Source organism: Leucopleurus acutus, assembly GCF_964270905.1.
Source record: "Leucopleurus acutus genome assembly, chromosome: 4".
NCBI classification, from domain to species: domain Eukaryota; kingdom Metazoa; phylum Chordata; class Mammalia; order Artiodactyla; family Delphinidae; genus Leucopleurus; species Leucopleurus acutus.
In genome coordinates this window covers 80,422,020-80,436,321 of record NC_139146.1, presented here as the reverse complement: position 1 = coordinate 80,436,321, position 14,302 = coordinate 80,422,020, and the positions used below count along the sequence as shown (strand labels likewise).

Sequence of the window (14,302 nt, the reverse complement as noted above, 5' to 3'; positions counted from 1 at the left end):
TTTATTATATTGGAAACTATGAAATATAAAACCTTATTCTACTATATCAAATTTCCATTCATCTCAGTGGGTAGTCTCTTCTTCACTAGGTCAATGGATTATTAAAAATTTCATGAAAATATGTTTCCTAGTACCTGGGACATAACAGACACTCAGTGATGGGAATTTGAATGTGAGAAGCATCAAAAACACCAGTCAGGGACTTCCCTGGTGGTCCAGAGGTTAAGACTTCACCTTCCAATGGAGGGTGTGCAGGTTCAATCCCTGGTCAGGGAGCTAAGATCCTACATGTCTTGCAGCCAAAAAAAAACAAAACATAAAACAGAAACAATATTGTAAATTCAACAAAGACTTTTAAAACAGGCCACATCAAAAAAAAATCTTAAAAAAAAAACCACCACCAGTCAAAGCACTGCATGAATACATGTTATTGGTGTCAATTTATAAACTAATTTAGTAGCTGGAAAATATGTAAATTTATAGTTAATTTATAGTAACTACATTATACATTAATATAACAACAATAAAATTTTCCTCCTAGATAAGTTAAAGTTGGATGTTACAAAAAAATCAGTGACAGGGGAAAGCCAAAAGTGTCTTGGTTACTTTTCATATTTACCTATATTATACAATATGTTGTCAGAGATCAAAGCCCTTCAAATGATAAAATACTCAAGAATTCAGTTCAGAATCAAGATGGCAATGATTTTCCAATATAAGTCAAAATAAGAAACCTCTCCTTCCAGATTAGTATAATAGATGTTTTAATGTAACTTGATATATGTACATTCTTTAAAAAGTTTCAAAGTACCCAATTTTTGTTGCTCTATGGCATTACCAAAGATAGTAAAAAATGTGGGTTTTTTATTTTAAAGACTTTACCATCATTAACGGCAGAAATGGGCCAGCACTTTGAGTTTGCATTCTAAATGTATTAACGATGAATATGCATAATCAGAAAAAATCTAATGCTATTTAATTCATTTAAACTTTTTTAGAAGTTTACTTTCTGCTATAACTAAAGTTAAAAGAATTTTGTTACTGGATATCACATACGTACAGGAAATGTGGCAAGCATGTGAGTGAAAGGCACAATGTAAGTAGTCCTTCACAAATAAATCCTTTCCCTCTTTAGCTAACATAGGCTATAAGTAAATGCAATTTGGAAATAATCTCAGTTCAGATGTGATCTTCAATTTATGGCGAATATAGTTTAGTGGAGACTCCATTAGCTCATTATTCCTTGTTTGTCTATTAGCATTAGCCCAAGGTGCTCTCTTAGAAGAAGGGTTAAAAAAGCAATTAGTGTTACTCTTTCTAAACCAACAGTTGAGCTATTCCCCACCATATCAATGTTTTCTAAATTATATTAAATTTATTCCTTGGCATTCTATTGAAGTTCATACCAATTAAAATATTTTCAGCTATCACTTTCTTATCTATTACAAATGGGTTGCAATTGGCTATTTCTTAAATGAAAGCTCTAATTCATTGTGATATTTTGCTGAGTGGGTTTAACCTATTATAGCCCTCATTTTTTTTTTTTTTTTTTTTTGGTACACGGGCCTCTCACTGTTGTGGCCTCTCCCGTTGCGGAGCACAGGCTCCAGACGCGCAGGCTCAGCGACCATGGCTCACAGGCCTAGCCACTCCGCGGCATGTGGGATCTTCCCGGACCCAGGCACGAACCCGTGTCCCCTGCATCGGCAGGCTGACTCTCAACCACTGCGCCACCAGGGAAGCACCAGTAGCCCTCATATTTTTATTATATTTATTGCATAGGATTAACCTAATAGTATATTTTAACTGCAGCTAGAAACAGTCCAGTTGAGATAGAAAGCAGCTGAAATAACATAATACAATAAAGCAAAATTGTTAGAAGTGATTTGTATAGGATTTTGCCCAGGGATAACTTTTCAGAAGCTATATATTCAGCAAAGGTTTTATAATACACTTCCTCTGCTCTTTCCCTATTAGCAATTCTTTTCGAAGGTAGTATCAGAGGGAATTATTGCTACTATATTTACTGATACAGGTATAATGATAAGAAGCATTCATTGTCTTTGGATATTTATTTATGCCCAGAATAAATATCCAACTTTCATTTTCAACTACTTATCACTAGATTATCCATAAAATGACAATCCAAAATATTACTAATTCAGTGTATTTAATCAGGGATGAAATTAAATTGAAATGAAAAAGAACTCTATTAAAAACTGCATTTGTGGAATAATTAATAACATCAAGGATTTCTTCACTCATGGCTGAGAACACTGAGACACAATATAAGAAAAAGTGTCTACAAAATTCAGTTTCTTCATTCAAATTGACAATGGAGAGTTTACATGATTATACATGCATTACCACCAAGTTTTAAGAAACTCTAGCCATTCACAATTTTTGGCAACAAAGCAGCAAACAACTGCCTGCTTCCATTACACTTGTAAGAGGCAATTTGAGAAGCTACTCCCCAGGAATTAAATTTTGTGGATAAACATTTTAGCTTATTGCATTATTGTTCTCAGAATATTGAAGGCAGCACTAAGCCAAACCAAGAAATCTAATTTCTTTATTTCTTTTTTTTCTTAAACAATTAAATTTTCCTCCACTAACACATCTTACGACTCAAGAAAAAAATGCATATAATGTGTATGAGATGAACTAGAAAGATATAAAAGAAACTTTTATTTAAGTGTAAAATTTATAATGTTTTAAAGAAGAAAAAATGTAGTCCTCCTGAGCTAAATAAGTTCTAAAGGTATATATTTCAAAGGTTCATATAAAAATTCAGCGGAGAAAGTTCAGTATTTGGAATTTCATCAATGCTGAGAGCACTGGTGTTTGCAAAAAGTTCACAGAAGATGGTAGCTATCAGTTCTAACCCTCTATTTCATGTTTCTTATCTGATGGTTTTATCCCACCTTTAATGAAACTCTCACACTTCCAAGAGATGTTGTTCTTAAAAAAAAACCAGTATCACAATAATAGCTATATTATTAGGTCTCTACTAAATATATAATAATATTAAAAGGGTCTCTTAATGTACTTAAATTTCCTCAAGTATCTTTACCTAATACTCTATCACCCAGGAAAATTATACTCCCCAGAACAAAATATTCACTATTTTCTAATGAATACTCTAAGAATATCTGTTCTCTTAGAATGTCCATTCTCTGTTCTCCAGTAGTAAAATCCTTCCCATATGCTACCAATTCTGCAAAGCTTTACTAAGGCTTTTTATTCAGAATTACTTACTTCCTTTTTCTCGTGTTTCTATTATAGTATTTAGGACATTATAATGTATCTAGTTTTACATGTTTCTGTATCCCCAACTAGACTTGTGATTTTCTCTATGTCAGGACAGCACCATCATTCCAGAACACAGCAGAGGTCTTACGCACACTAGACACTAATATAATATGTACTAAATTTTTTAAAAGCAAATTAAAATTAATGTTTTAATCTTCATTCCTCTTCAAGATTTACGATGACATTCTTTAGCATTTGAAACATGTTACTTAATGTAGTAGTTATTCTGCATTAAGCAAATGTAACCAAAGATGATGTTTTTAATCAGTCTCCTTTTCTTGTGATTATATAAGTCTGAAATTGTTTAGAAAAAAAATGCATATTTATTCTGAAAAAAGTTGAGAATTTATTATGAAGCCTGTGTTTTGTAATTAATGGGAGGCACTAATTCAATAAGTTTTTATTGACATTAGAAATTCCGGAAAAATCTTAAAATACAATTTTCAATAAAGATCTCTAACACTAAAAAATGGGGATATCAATTTATATTTACTCATGTAAATACTTAATATAAAACAAAATCCAGAATTTTTCAAATTACTTAACTTTTTAAAAATAATAGGGAAATTAATGATTGTATAATAGCCAAGCTTTCTAGAATACCTAGTGGATTTCTTCCAAGCACCAAAACTGTTTTTCAAAGTTACATGTATTTTTTAAAAGTCTTTTAAAATGTACCGTATATATCCGTGCTTTCTGACAAAGTATATTAAACACACACAAATGAACTTTTCTTTCTCAATGACCCAATATCACCACAGAATTGCAGTATCCTATTTTTTTAAGAGCAAGAAGGTCCTTTCTGGATAATCTAGTACTACCCTCACTAATTGGACAAATGAGAATACTATAATCCAGAGAGATTATATGATGTGCCCTAGGTCTCACAGCAAGTTAATGGCAAGACCAGGCCTAGAGGGAAGGTAACCTGATCCAGAGGTGTTCCTAATAGAAACCAATTTGTAAAATATGTATAATTCAAAGGCTCTTAGATACATATGGAAACTTTGCTCTGACATATAATAGATCCAGACTGCTACGTTTACTGAATTTTTTATGATGACTTTCAGTGGTTATTTGGTCCCCATCCTTAATATACAGATTCATGTTTAGTTTTTAGTATTGCTACTTTTTATAATTTTTATTTTCATCTCCTGGGTCTTGGATGCTAGACGACCAAATTTCTTAGAACATATTGTAAACTATTTTCTCAATGAGGGTCTTTTCTATGTAAAAAGTGCTTTAGTTAGAATAAAACAGTTCATGTTGTATCCAGTGCAGAAACAGTTAAGCTGCGGTTCCTGCGGTTAGTTGTTTGGGGATCACTTACTAACGGAAACAAGACACATTCCTAAAGAAAAGTGAAAAATATCATGGAAGGAAAAATCATGAAAGCAGCATTTTCCACTTGGATGATATAATTTTTTCTACTTAAATTCGGAGACCAATAAAAGTAGGTCCTGCCATAGTCAAGCTAGTGTTAAAAAATTAACAGCTTAACTTAGCACTTGAAGATTAATGTTTTTGCACAACAATTTATATGATAACAACATCACATAAAATACAAATAAAATAGAAACAAAATACAGATAGAAATACAAACAATAAAAAATTAATATATACACTTATCACGATCCAGCAACCCAACTTTTAGGTATTTACCGTAGAGAAATGAAAATTTATGTGCACACACACACACATACACACACCCCGCATATGAATGTTTATAGAAACTTTACTTTCACCAAAAATTAGAAACAACCCAAATGTCTTCAACAAGTGGATGGATAGTTGAACCATGAGTCATCTATACAACAGAATTCTGCCCAGCAATAATGAATGAATGAATTATTGATATATTCCAAAACAAGTAAAAAAGGCATTATGATGAAAGAAGTTAGTTTCAAAAGGTTACTTACTGTATGATTCATTTATATGATATTCTGAAAAATTTGAAAATATAAGAATGAAGAACAGAATTGTGGTTGCTAGGGGTTAGAGACACAGGCAGAAAATGACCACAAAGGGGCAGCATGGGGGAATTTTTAGGTGATAGAACTATTTTGTATCCTACTTGTGGTGATAAAAACACAGTTCTATACAAGTCTTAAATCTCGTAGAATTGCATGCAGAAGACAAAACAAAACAAATACTATAAGCACAGATACACAAATCTATAAAGACAGACAAATAACACTCATTATTTGCATGGGTATACACATTTAATAAAATTCCTCCAGTATTTACAAATTCCTAAGTAATTTTAAACACATACAGGCAATAAAAATTTTTAAATGTATATATTCAATTTAAAAATTATAAAAAAAATCCCTCTCCTGCAAAAAACAAATAAAATCAATAGTCAATAATGAACTATTTTTAGCTTTTTAGCTGTGGCACAAAACCCCAATCTATAAATATTTATGGCCTAGAGCAGATCTCTCTATATTCAACATAGCATCCCTGATTTAGGTAGAAAAGACCAGTCTTTTTGAACCATCATATTATTTTCAATGCCATAAATTAGAGGCAGCACTGGATAGTTTAAGGTAAAGAAGGTCTGGTCAAGTATAAGGTTCAGGACACAAGATTCTGTCCAGGGTACTGCCGGCTCAGGGTTTACCCATCAAAATAAGAAATAATGGAAAGTCAACATACAATTGTCCTAGAGGTTTGACTAAACTAGTATACTTCCCACATAATGTCCAAACTTAAGATTAACTATTATGTCAGGAAAAAACTGTATATCCATTTATAGTTTATTCTCAACTAGTCTTTTTGTTTTATTTTTAATGTACTGAGTTAAAAAAAAAAAAAAAAAAACATGTTCAGGTATTTTCAAGATGAAAAAAACTAAAGGAGGTCTGGTTGCATTCCAGTATTATAGTAGACACTACCTTGTTTGCCAAAGCAGGAAAAGTCACAGGTGTCCAAAAAAGAGGAGATGAAGAATAAACTTTGCTTGCTCAGCTAGTCAGTCTCTCTTATCACACAATTTATGTATAATTATTTTGAATGCTCAAAGTTTTTGAATTTTGTTTTCATTATATTTTACTTTCATTTTAGAGATTCAGCACTATTCTGAAATATGCATGTTTCAGGTTTAGGGTGATGAGTGTGGTAAGTTATAAAGTGACATGCTACTATATATAGAAATTGAAATTTGTAACAATTATCAAAGAAAATATATTTTAATTGAAAATGATTTTCTACCTTACAAAGATTTTAATACATTTCCTAAATGGCAGGCTTTTATCAGACATTTAAAATATAACATTTGGGGCTTCCCTGGTGGCGCAGTGGTTGAGAGTCCACTTGCCAATGCAGGGGACACGAGTTCGTGTCCCGGTCCGGGAAGATCCCACATGCCACGGAGCGGCTGGGCCCCTGAGCCATGGCCGCTGAGCCTGCGCGTCCGGAGCCTGTGCTCCACAACGGGAGAGGCCACAACAGTGAGAGGCCCGTGTACCGCAAAAAAAAAAAAAATATATATATATATATATATATATATATATAAAACATTTGAAAATGACTAAGTAAAGAAGGTCAGTATTTAGGTAAATTGAGAGCTTATGGCAATGAGATCTTCTGGAAGGAAATTTTAACAATATGTATCAAAAGCTTTAAAAAGAGTCATGAACTTAAACCCAATAATTCCACTGCTAAAAATCTATTCAAGGAAATAATCACTTACATACCAAAAGATTTATATAAATATACGTTTATCTCAGTTTCTCTCAGTAGTATTTATGTTGAGTAAAATACAGTACAATGCTAGTAAGAAGGTACTTGCCCACTTATGAGGCTATGAATATGTTTATGTATATTTATTTATTTAAAAAGATAACTAAAAATTTACACGAAAACATTAACCGCTGCTTCCTCTGGGTATGGGGTTATGGATAATAAACTCTTTCTTTGAAATATTTCTAAATTTTCTATAATGAGTATACATTGATTTTATAATATCTAATAAACATTTTAATGATTAAATTTTAAATTTTTGATATTTTAGAACAAAAGTTTTAACAAAAATGTTTAGTGAGAAAAGCAAAAATACTGCTTCAAGGATATTCAGTAATTGGTTATAACTTCTGTAACCATTATAAATCTTTATTAAAAATAGGTTGTATAGGGCTTCCCTGGTGGCGCAGTGGTTGAGAGTCCGCCTGCTGATGCAGGGGACACGGGTTCGTGCCCCAGTCAGGGAAGATCCCACATGCCGCAGAGTGGCTGGGCCCATGAGCCATGGCCGCTGAGCCTGCGCGTCCGGAGCCTGTTCTCCGCAACGGGAGAGGCCACAACACTGAGAGGCCCGCGTACCGCAAAAAAAAAAAAAAAAAAAAATAGGTTGTATTTTTGTTTTGGTGAAATAAGTATTATTGTTGTTTTGTATAGACTCCATTTGCTATTCTTGCTTCACTGCCCATTCTATGGTTTAGATGGTGGCTGACTTTTGCCTTGCAAAACTGACTGGCAGCTATCATTCCAATGCCAGACTTATATTTATGCAAATTTCCAAAGGTCACCATTTATGCATGTAAATTCTGAAGGGCACTAACTATACAGCTGACAGATTCTGACAGCCACTTTATCTCCAAGAATGGAATAAGCAGGGATGACTGTCTGAATAATTAATGTGCTTTTGCTCTGCCCATGGCCAGTTTCTACATCCTGCACTTTCTGACTGTGGTTTTGAAATTAATTAGAAAATGTAAATTCATAGCAAGTCAAAATATTTTTTAATTCCTATAAACAATTGGGTAAAGAAGTGAGACATTAATGACCTTCAGTTTAAGGTGTTGTATTTTTAGAGATCATTTCTACCTAAAGATAAAAATTAACATCTAGCCCTGGACTTTATTTCTGTAAAACACAAGCATTATTATTTCTGTGAAACCATTAATTATTTCTGTAAAAAAACACACACAAAGAACCCTGCTCCCTAAAGCTCAGTAAAAGGCATCACTATCCATGGAGTTGCCAGTTTCAAGCCTGAGACTTGTCCCACTGAGACTTCAACTCTCACTAATCAAATACAGTCACTAAGACTTGTCAGTTTTACTTTTTAAACACATAGTCTCGAATGTGTTACTACCACTCGGGAATCCCCGGTGGTGTTGCCTTAAACCAGATCTTTATAATTCCTTACATGAGATATTGCAAATATTTCCCAGATAATCCTCCTTTCCTCTAGTCACACGGGCCCCCACACTGCCTGCTTCCAGAATTAACTTTCTAATATCCAAATCCATGAGCAAGGCCAGTGGTACAATATAAAAGACACAGAAAAGTAGAAATTAAAAGGATGCCGTAAAGAGGAAATATTTAAAATCCATTAACTAATGGGATGAGACAATAAACAGAATTGTGTGTAATGTGGTATTACATGATCTGGAGAAAAATAAAGCAAGAGAGGAGGGCAGGGAGTGCCCCCAGACAGTTTCAATTTTAAGTAGGTTGTTCAAGGAAGGCTGCCATGAGAAGAGGATATTTGAAGCCTAGGAAATAAGCCATGGGTGTAACTTGGGAGCGTGTGATTGGTAGAAGGAGCTAAGGCTCCTTCGTAGAGCGGCCTCTTGTGTTCAGCAAACAGAAATGGCGTCTGGAGGGCAGGGGAGGTTGAGGGTAGAAAGAGGCTCTCAGGGCTGTACAGTGAAAACAGTGGAGCAAGAAAAACAGGAGAATGTTGTAACTCTCCGGCCAAGAGGGGATTGCAATTTGGACCAAGGTAGTAGCCGAAGAGGTGCTCAGTAGCTAATGAATGTGCAATGTAGGTGAAAGAAAATTCAAGATGCACTTCAAGCATTTGTGCCTATGGAATTGGAAGAATGGAGCCATTAACCAAAACTTGTGTGGGCATGATGTTCCTGAATTGGTTTTACTATTCTGAAAACTTGATTTGATGCTTTGTGGTTGAATCCATACTAAGAGGTCATTTACTGTGGAGAATATATCTTCCCCAGTATATCTTTCCTTAAAGGTTCAAAAAATTATAGTTTATTTTAAAAACATTAAGTGTTTATAAGTGCTTAAATATACCTAGCTCTATCCTAAATGATATGTGGTAGACGGTTTTGTTAATCCCATATTTCTAATAAAGAAATGGAAACAGTGAGAGGATAAGTAACATCCTGAAGGTCATATATAGAATCTGTTTTCAAAACCTGACCTCTTGGGTTTCCCTCGTGGCGCAGTGGTTGAGAGTCCGCCTGCCGATGCAGGGGAAACGGGTTCGTGCCCTGGTCCGGGAAGATCCCACATGCCGCGGAGCATCTGGGCCCCTGAGCCATGGCAGCTGAGCTTGAGCGTCCGGAGCCTGTGCTCCGCAACGGGAGAGGCCACAGCAGTGAGAGGCCCGCTTACCACAAAAAAATTAAAAAAAAAAAAACCTGACCTCTTTAGTGTGCTTCCTCTCAGGTGTTTTTGGTTTTTTTGTATTTTGTTTCTAAAGAAGAATCTAGAGTTTCCCGGGGCTGATAGTGGTGGAGGGAATGACTACAAAGGGGCACAAGAGAACTGCGGGTGAAGGATATATTCTATTATCTTGATTTTGGTGGTACGTTCTCACACAACTTTATGCATCAAAATAGAATTGTACATTACATAATTATATATCAATTAACCTGATTTTAAAAAATAATCTAACAAATAGCATAAATTAATGCATGTTGGAAAAACATATATTTTGTCCAAAGGCAAAACAAATCCCTCATACTACATAATTTGTTCTAATACTTTTTTTTTTCTGGTTAAAATAATGTTTTTCATGTCATCTTCCAACAGTATTTGGTGATAAAGTAATACAATTTTATTTGTTGCCATATAATTTATCTTGTGTGATTTCAACCATTTTTACCACAGCAGGAAGAACTAGGGTTTTTTCCAATGATTTCATTCCTTCCCCCCAGGAAATCTCAAATAAGGCTTCTACACATTTATCATAAATTTAGTGAAAATTTGTAAATGATTAGATTGAGCATGACTTCAAACATTGCTGAAAAACCCAGAGAGGTGTGCACTCGTGTTCCAGATGTTATTAAAAATCTTGCTATTAATGATGCTGTGTACTATATATACTATATTAATGATGTACTATAGTACATATAGTACTATATGTACTATATATACTATATTAATGATGCTGTGTACTTATACCGCAAGACAGGTATGTCCTTAGGCCAAGTTTAATCACATATGGTATGAGATTATTTTGTTTTTGCTATCCTTAATAAATCTGAGTAGCTTATCAATGTTTATCATATAATAACTCTGAAAATATCCCTTAGTAGGAATAGAGAAAACACCAGCTCTACCATTTTTTATTGTTGACTTATGCATGTATTGTTTAAATATGAGAACCAGTCTAGTTTAAATTTGGCAATAATTACATTTAATGCACTTATCCAAACTCATGTAACATCAGTACACTAAAATACTCTTAAAAACAAACACTGCTAGGGTTTCCCTGGTGGCGCAGTGGTTGAGAGTCCGCCTGCCGATGCAGGGGACGTGGGTTCGTGCCCCGGTCCGGGAGGATCCCACATGACGCGGAGCAGCTGGGCCCGTGAGCCATGGCCGCTGAGCCTACGCGTCCGGAGCCTGTGCTCCGCAACGGGAGAAGCCACAACAGTGAGAGGCCCGCGTACCGCAAAAACAAAAACAAGAAATATATATATATATACTGCTATCAAAATCCAATTAGATATCACTTGACATCCATCAGAATGGCTATAATTCAAAATGACAATAACTTTTGGCTAGAATATGATGAAATTAGAACACTCAAACATTTTGGTGGGCATGTAAAATGGTATAGCCACTTTGGAAAGCAATTTGGAAGTTCCTCAAATGATAAAACATGCAGTTACCATATGACAGCAATTCCACCCCAGGTATATACCTATGAGAAATGAATACATATGTCTACACAAAAACTTGGATATAAATGTTCATAGTAGCATTAGTCATAATAGCCAAGAAGTATAAAAAAAACCCAATGTCTGTCAACTGATGAATGGATCAGCAAAATGTGATATTATTGCTATTATCCATGCATAAAAATTAAGTCCTGATTCACACAGGGTGAAACTTGAAAACATTATGTTAAGTGAAAAGGGCAGATACAAAAATATTGTATGATTCCATTTATATGGTAAATTCATAGCAGCCGAAGGTATATTAGTGGCTGCCAGGGGATGGGGTGAGGGAGGAATAAGGAGTAACTGCTCGTGAGTACAAAGTTTCTTTTAGAAATGAAAAAAATTTCTAGATTAGATAGTGGTGACAATTACACAACTTTGTGAATATACTAAAAACCACTGAATTGTATACTTTAAAAGGGTGAACTTACAGTACATGTATTATATTTCAATTAAAAAACAAGGAAGCAAACATTGTCAATCATTTAACACTGTAAAAATTCCTACAATTTTCCAGAAACGTCATATGTGGGGCCAGTAGCAGTCATTATATTAAATATTATAAGGCCTTTCTTTCTTATATTTCTTAATGAAAACAAGCATCAGGAGAGGTTCTGAAAATTTCTTCTCACAACCTTACAGATACCCTTGAGCACTCCATAGAGACAGCTTAATGGAAAATTAAGCATTCGTCTGGCAAACATGATATATTACATGGGCTGCTCCAAATCTACTTTTCCAGACTCATATCTTAACATTGTTCTACCACGTGTGTAACCCTTCAGCAACAAAGTAAATATCAATCCTTCAGTGGCCATCCCTTGCTCTATATGCTCTTTCACAAGCTGTTCTGTTAGTCTGGAATGCATGACCTCACCTTCTCTGTCTCAACCTCCTCAGTGAATTTTACAGCCTCCATGAAGGTTTCAAGAGCCTCCAGCAAAAGTGAGCTGCTCCCACGTTTGTTTCCTTAGCAGTTTGCCACTGACACTTTTAAAATGTATACAGTCATTTCTATAGAGCTTCATATCTTTCCCACCAGCATTTAATTTCTCCAAAGCAAGATGTCTAAGTTTTGATTGGCTTAATTTTTTTAAAAAAATGATTCAATCAGCCTAAATTTATTTCTTTCACTAAGTACCAAAAAACCCATTTTATTCAAGTCAGTAAAAGAATGTCTGTAAACTTTATCTGCCAACACATAGATAGCTAGCAAATACAAATAGATTCAATCATATCTATTCTAGAAAAGAGGGATAATATTATGTTTTTGCATTTGTGAATGTGTGCAGAAGAAAGCAGTGACAAAGAAATTAAAACAAAAATATCTAAAAGAAGAGACATCAAGGGGAAATTTTAGGATCTACAAAGGTGAGTGTAATGTTTTTATACTCTTAAGTTAGTACTCTTAGAGTAAAAAGGAAAATACAGAATCTTTGAAAATAGGTTTATAATGATTTATAGTACATACAAATTATATTACAATTCAAAATTAAATGAACATGATTTTAATATAAAGAAAATAAAAAAGTTATTTCTACTTTTAAGCTGCATATTTATAAGAATTTACATTCTAGAAATTACAAAATTGCTTTAAGGAAGTTAGTAACTTTAAGAAGAAAGGAAATTCCAATTTATTGTTGATTGATTAATATAAAGGCCTGTTTAGCCTTCAAATGATTGCTGAAGAAGATGCAAATATGTGTTCTGGCCTAAGGTTATACTCCTTGAAGTCTCTTAGGTTGTACTCTATATATATATTTGTGATAAATAAAAACACTTTTGAAAAGGACGTGCTTTATGTTAAACAGCTTGGTCTATAAAATGCATACATTTGATTTCCTAATATTGACATTCACTATCACAGATATGTAATTGAGAGCAAATCGAATGAATTAAGCAAAAATGGCTTTAATGAACTGTGTCATATACATGTACTAATTTCTTAAAAATCTGAATAGTTATTCCATATTAGTTAAGAGAGTAAGACAGCGATGTGTCTTTTAAAAGAGGTAGAAAGCTACTGAAATTATTTATTTTTAGTAGCTCATTTATTTTTCATATAGCTGGAGTACACTTCCCCACAACAGCAAATACTTTGAAGTATATTATTTACATTTTTGTTCACAAGAAATGTCTATTTTCGAAAAATATGTAAAATTTCATTTCAGTAGCCCATTAAATATGTTAAATTTTCAATATGATACTTACAAAAGCAGATACTAACTTGAATATAAACATATTAAATACACTTTGAAATTACTAACAATCATGATTCCCAACAATAATTTTAATAATTACCTTAATTTGCTCTTCAGTTGCTAAAAATCCATGTTTTTTTCCTCCGATTTACTGAACATTTAAACATTTCTGTAAAAAAAAGTTAATTAGATGATGAGAAAAAATATACATTTTATTTTATGGTTATAGTTGTAGGACTACTTGAATAGACTTGTGTATTTCTTATTGTTTGTCAAGTGTATTTTTTCCCACAATGCGTGGTGTGTAGCCACAGAACCATGTGTAAAAACGAATTTCAATTTACATGTGACCTATATTTGTACACCATCACATTACTATAATGTCCACTGGGAAAAGTGAATGAATTTGATAGGCATGGAATTTAAATATTTTCCTAATTCAATGAACACACAAGGTTTTAAAATAAATTCTGAGATTTCCAAGAAATGTTCTGGTTTCTTGCAACAGGCACTTCTAGCTAAGATCCTGGGTGTGTTTAACCACTTTTATTACTAGAACTGCTGTGAGAAAAAAATTGGAGGGAGACCTTACTATATCTCCCTACTCCATCATACATATACACACAAACACAAAAAATACACATGCTCTGTGTATTCATGTATAAATACAGAAGCTATGATTACAATAATTTAGACAATTTCAGATTTTAAAAATATTAGAAAGGAATAAACAATGAGAGTTTACTTAAATGGTAGATTTTGGTCTTCATTTTCTGTAAATTACCATAGCATTTTCTATTTTTGTTATTATTAAAATAATATCAATGTCAAACATTTTACAAAAAAAGGAATAATGTAAAGACATAT

General features: G+C 33.5%; 1 protein-coding gene across 7 annotated transcripts in view; it reads right to left on the bottom strand.

Annotated features, from left to right (window-relative positions):
- ADGRL3 (adhesion G protein-coupled receptor L3) overlaps positions 1–14,302 on the bottom strand; it is an 860,202-nt gene that overhangs the window by 674,448 nt on the left and 171,452 nt on the right. For all 7 annotated transcript variants that reach the window (XM_082838915.1, XM_082838914.1, XM_082838913.1 and 4 more), the window contains one exon: positions 13,536–13,604. The gene's annotated coding sequence lies outside the window, so the exon portion shown is untranslated. The remainder of the gene's footprint in view (positions 1–13,535; positions 13,605–14,302) is intronic.